Below are 6,022 nucleotides of genomic sequence, written 5' to 3'. Positions count from 1 at the left end.
TTCACAGGAGAAAAGACTTGGCGATCTGTTTCCACAAAGATTACAGCCTAGGAAACCCTATCGGGCAGTTCTCCTCTGTCACATGGGGTCACTGAGTCGGAACTGACTGGATGGCACCCAACAACAACTCAGTATATGTCACTTTTATGTAAATTATCTCATTCATGCCTTACAAATCTGGAAAGCAGGAGGAGCGGCCATTATCATCCCCATTACAGAGGAGGAAACTGAAGCATCAACTAGTGAACGGTGAAGCCAGGACAAGAATCTAAGTTACCCGTCACCTTGCCAAAAACGATCTCCACTAGCTAGCTGTCACTCCGGAAGCAGGGAAAAAACCTGAAATCAATCACATTAAATTTCTTCCTAGAAAATTATAAACTTTCTGAGTTGGATATTTTTTAACTACAACATAAATATCAAAGAAAATTATACGTGATCACCATATATATTCTTGTGCTAAAATGCACAGAAATACTCACAAAGGGAAAGAAGGAAATATCTGTGGTCTAACTAAGCCCGACTAGGCACAGGGAGAAACAGACCACAATTCTCATGGAGACACAATTTTCAAGATTTTATTAGAACTCTTTAAGACTACCAGAAAGACCACCGGCGAAGATGAGCAGTCATCCTTCCGGGATATGGTTAACTCAGTTTCAATTCTAGCGTGGAGGTAAATCTCAAAATCTTTATCTACATAGAAGCACTCGTGAAAGTTTCCCAAAGCCCAAGGCCTACTTACACCATAAATATACATATCCCTGATTTCTTTATATATATATATATACATATAGTTGAGACTATACATAGCAAAAGATACACCAATTCAACAGTCTCTACATGTACCGTTTAGTGACACTGATTACATTCGTCGAGTTGGGCAACCACTCTCATCCTCCTTTTCTGAGTTGTTCTTACCCCATTAACATAAATTCACTGCCCCCTAAGGTTCTTATCTTTCCAGTTGCTGTTCTCAATTTGATCCCATGTAGACAGTTCTTAAAAGAGCATAATGCTCAAGGCAGACCTTTTTTTTACTAGTTAAGCTAAACTATTGTTTTTAAGAAGACTTCAGGGGATATTTTTGGTTTAAGGTTTAGGGGTGGAGCTAATATGTCACTGTAGAGAGAGACACTACGCCAACTCTCCGCAGCAAAGACCCGAAAAACTAAGTAAAACAGATACAAATGTGAATCCTGGAAGCCTAAGCATCAAATGAAGGGATAAAGGACTAGATCAAACACCAAATGGAAGAAGAAATTGATGGAAAAAAGAGAACAAACACAGATACGGAGTGGGGGTCCCCTGCCAACTAACACTGCACGGCATCGCCATCTTGGAACAGGGCCCACAAGGACCTCGGACAGGGAGTATGGGAAGGCAACTCCACAGAGGTCCCAACAGGAGACAGAGCACTTGGTAACCAGAAAAACACACTTTCCCACCCCTCGCCCTTCCGCCCTGTGTGCCACCTCAAATCCTTCCAGACAGGCCATGCCATGTCCCTTGGCTAGAGAGCCACTGGCCTGTTGCCACCCTGGGTCCACCCCGCACCCACTGGCTGGCCCCCACCACACTGCCCCCACCACACTGCCATTTTTTTTTCTTTTTTCTCTTCCCTATCTTTCCTTTTCTTTCTCCCCACGCCATCTCCACCTAGCCCCATATGCCAACTCCCTTCCTGCCAGCCCCCACTGTGCTGCCACGGCTAGAGCATTCTCAGCGCTCAGGCCCATCACCACACTGGGCCTGCACCACCCCTCCCCTCCCGCCACTCAACCATCTGCTGAACGACAGGAAGCAAGCCTGTACCACTCCCCATCTGACATCCCTGCCTATCTGCTCCCACACCACTGGACCAACATCAGGAGGCAGACAGCACCCACCCAGTTCACCCTCAGCCACCTCGCCAAACCAGTGTACAGTGAAGCAGGCTCACCCTGCCTGCTGCTGTTCTGCCCACCCAGAGAGGTGGTGAGAGCTATCATACCCACAGAGGAGCAAGCAGCAAAGTATGCATGCCTGCCCACCCTGACATATCAAAACAAAACAAAAAAGCAGGACACAACAAACGAACGTACAATCAGTAAATAAAGAAAATAATACCTTAATGTCTCAAAGACAGCAGACAATATCAAAACGTATAAAAAAGCAGGACACGATGGCTCCAGCAAGTGACAAAAATAATCAAATGACCTTCCAGTAGAATAAAAGGCAGTAGAACTACCTCATATGGAATTCAAAAGACTAATATTTAGAGCTCTCCAAGAAATTAGGAAAAGAGATCAAGGAAAACGCAGATAAAACCAACAAAAACATAGGCAAGGTGTAAAGATTATCTCAGGGCAATAGTTTCAGGGGTTCATCCAACCTTCATGACTCCAGGAAGTCTGGAGTCCATGAGAATTTGAAATTCTGTTCTGCATTTTCCCCCTCTTGATCAGGATTCTTCTATTGAATCTTTGATCAAAATGTTCAGTAATGGTAGCCAGGTACCATCCAGTTCTTCCGGTCTCATGGCAAAGGAGGCAGTTATTCATGGAGGCAATTAGCCACACATTCCATTTCCTCCTCGTATTCCTGAATCTCCTTCTTCCTCTGTTGAATGGCCTTGGATGGCCTCTTGCAAGCTTTTAAGACCCCAGGTACTATGCGTCAAAATAGGAGGTAGAACACAAGTACTAAACAAATTATTAGGCCAATTAACCGGGATGTTCCATGAAACCTTGACCCTAAACGTCCAAACCAAGAAACCAAATCCCAAGAGGTTTTTGGTTGTACCTATGCAGCCTTAGCAGCTACTTTTTTTTTTTTTGTCGTTGTTATAAATATATCTATCATACAGCTTTTGCCAATTCAACTTTTTACAGGCGTACAACTTACTGATGGCAAATACAATACTCAGCTGTGCAACTCTACCCTTAATCAACATGATATTTCCATCATCATTAACCTCCCCTCTTTTCCCCCTCCCTTCCACCCCTGGTAACCACTAATAAACTTTGTTCTCTATACATCTGCCTTTTCTTGTGTTTTTATATAAGCGAGGTCATACAATATTTGTCCTTTTGTGACTGACTTATTTCACTCAGCATAATGTCTTCCAGCTCCATCCATATTGTAACACGTAGCAAGACTTCATTTCTGTTACTAAGTAGTATTCCACTGCATGTATGTACCACATTTTGTTTATTCATTCAACTGTTGAAGGGCATTTAGGTTGTTTCTACCTTCTGGCTATTGTGAATAGTGCTGCAATGAACACTGGTGTACAAGTCTCTGTTTTGAGTCTCTTCTTTCCAGTCTTTTGGGTACATACCTAGGAGTGGATTTGCTGGGTTCTCCATTTCTTTTAAATGAAATAAAGGTGGACCTGTTTAAAAAAAACAGTCCAAAGGATAAATGGAAAAGAGTAAGTCTCCTAAGATGTACACTTTTTTACGTTTTAATATCTCTGTAATCAAGATGTGTCTTATAATTACTTGGAAGCATTTTTTTTTTCTTCTCAGAGGTACAGGGTACCTTGCCATCTATGGCATCTTAAGTTTTGTTAGCATATGGATCTTAAGCTTTGGTAGATACATGTTTTTTTAACATAGATGGCAGCCTAATCTACACAGAGTTCTGCACTTTGTTTTTCTGGTTTAGCAGTTCACCTTGGATTATTCCTTATCAAAACACGTAGAGATGAATCTTTGATTTTTACAGATGCACAGTAATCCACTGAATGGGTGAACCATAACTTAACAATTTTGTGCACTGCGGAAAGCAAAGGAGTTCCTAGATACGGAATGGCTGAATCAAACGGAATAATTTTAATATATACAAGTCACTCTGCCAGATGCCACTGGGGCAGGGCTGGGGTGGGGGTGGGGGCAGGCGGTGGCAGAAAGGTAAGCTCAATAATTCAAATGGCCCACAAAATAACAGGCCAGGTCACACGTGATGTTAGGAGTGATTCTTGCATGAGGCAGGAGGTACAACGGATTAACCTTTAAAGGTTCTTCCAGTCTTCATTTATGTGACCAAGAGTATCTATCCTCCTAACATAGATTCTGATGTTGTTGGGTGTCAAGTCAATTCCGACTCATAACGACCCCTGTGACAGAGTAAAACTACCCTATAGGGCTTTCTTGGCTATAATCTTTACTGAAGCAGATTGCCAGGTCTTTCTCCCACGGACTCACTGGGTGGGTTCAAACCACCAACCTTTCTGTTAGCAGCCGAGCACTTAACCATTGTGTCACCACGGCTCCTTCATAACAAAGATGAACATGGTAAAATAGAATTTAGGACCAACGGGCACTTAAAAATACACTTGATCTCATTTCATCTCCACAACTGCCAGGCAACTTGGGTATTATCCACATTTTCAAGGTGAGGAGAGAGGCTTGGAGGGGTAATTTTCCCAAAAGCTGGACACACTGGACTTCCCAACAAAATGTCCACTGTGGCAGAGCAGGAAGAGACGTATGAGCCAAGCCAGGAGGGCTCAAAGGTGGCAAAAAATAATCCAACATGGGCAAAGGGCAAATCTGGGGAGGAGTAAAGGAGGAAGTGAAGCTTGGGCTCAGCCTTGAAGAAAGCTCACAGAACATATTCTGGTTTACTGACAATTAAAATGAAAAGTTCTTTCAGTTGGTTGTATTTTCCCGTTTCTTCAAATGCTTAAGAAAAAGAGCACAAACACATGAACAAAATGCAGGCTAAGTAGCAGGTGAAAGGATACAGGAGAGTAACAATGCAAGTGGCCCATAAAATGATGGGCCAGGTCACACTGGATGTTGAAGCGATCCCTGCATGAGGCAGGAGGTACAACTGGTTGACCTTTAAAGGTTCCTTCCAGTCCTCATTCACGTGGCTAAGAGTATCTCTCCTTCTAACAAAGATGTTATAGTTTATGGAGGAGGAACATATGGCCTGCCCAAGACACAAATGAGACAGACCCAACCCCAGAATCCACATCAGTCCCTCCCTCCCCACTCGGACACATGCAGGGTGTCAGCATTTTGCCTTCAGGTTGGTTCTTCTTAGGTCACAAGATGAGGGCAGTAGATACAGTGTACTTGCAGATATGACAATGCTCAGAGGAAGGAGAAGGGCAATCTCTCCACGTCTCCTTCTTATCCACAAGGAAAATCTTCCTCAAGAGCCACAGCAGATGTGTCCTAATTACAATGGCCCATGTCAAAGACACGGCAAGAGGATTGGCCTGGAGCAATGAAGACTTGCCCAGTGGGGCTGGGGCTGAGGCCAGTGACCTCCACTACTTCCAGCCCAACCCCAGCAAGCTCCAAAGAGGAGGTTAAAGAGTGAAACAAAATCAGGATTGTTAGAAAAAAGGAAAGTGTGGCAGATGATGGACACGAGTTTGGCAATCAGTGTCTGCTTCCACCATCAAGTATTCTTTCAAGAAGCACTGAGAGCCTGCTGCTAGTCTGCTGTTGTTAGCTGCTGCAGAGTCAGCCCCTGACTCAAGGTGACCTCATGGCACAACGGGATTGGACTGCTGTGATCCACTGGATTTTCACCAAGTGATTTTTACAAGTAGATCACCAGGTCTTTCTTCCTAGTCCGTCTCAGTCTGGAAACTCCCTTGAAACCTGTTCAGCAGCATAGCAACACACAAGTCTCCGCTGACAGATGGGTTATGGCTGTGCATAAGGCGCACTGGCTGGGAATTGAACCCAGGTCTCCCGCATAAAAGGCAAGAATTCTACCACTGAACCATCACTGCCCTCTCACTAATTTCCACTGCTACTAGTCTCCATGGGGAAAAAACATGCATCAAATTAGATTCCAGACCTCCAGAAGCTTCCCATCAAAAGCTGGAATATTTACATAAGAATATTCCATTATTCCTTGATATCCAAAGTGGCACTGGTCTAAATATCAAAGAGTAATTTACCAGTTTTAGAGTGATTTTAATCACTGCACCTTAAAGTGTGCCTCTGCTCTACCTCCTGGCCTGGAAGCTGCTGGATCTGAATTGGCCCCGTCAACAGAAGGTGCCCTTCAC

At 43.8% G+C, this 6,022-nt stretch overlaps 1 non-coding gene across 1 annotated transcript; it reads right to left on the bottom strand.

The window, feature by feature from the left end:
- Positions 1-5,669: 5,669 nt before the first annotated feature.
- On the bottom strand, positions 5,670-5,740 carry TRNAK-UUU (transfer RNA lysine (anticodon UUU)). The gene has a single exon. It is a non-coding gene; the product is annotated as a tRNA-Lys (tRNA).
- Between the last annotated feature and the right edge of the window lie 282 nt (positions 5,741-6,022).

This window comes from Trichechus manatus, unplaced genomic scaffold (genome assembly GCF_000243295.1).
Source record: "Trichechus manatus latirostris isolate Lorelei unplaced genomic scaffold, TriManLat1.0 scaffold00001, whole genome shotgun sequence".
In the NCBI taxonomy this organism is placed as follows: domain Eukaryota; kingdom Metazoa; phylum Chordata; class Mammalia; order Sirenia; family Trichechidae; genus Trichechus; species Trichechus manatus.
Note: the sequence above shows the minus strand (reverse complement) of the source record. Positions and strands in the feature narration are given on the sequence as shown.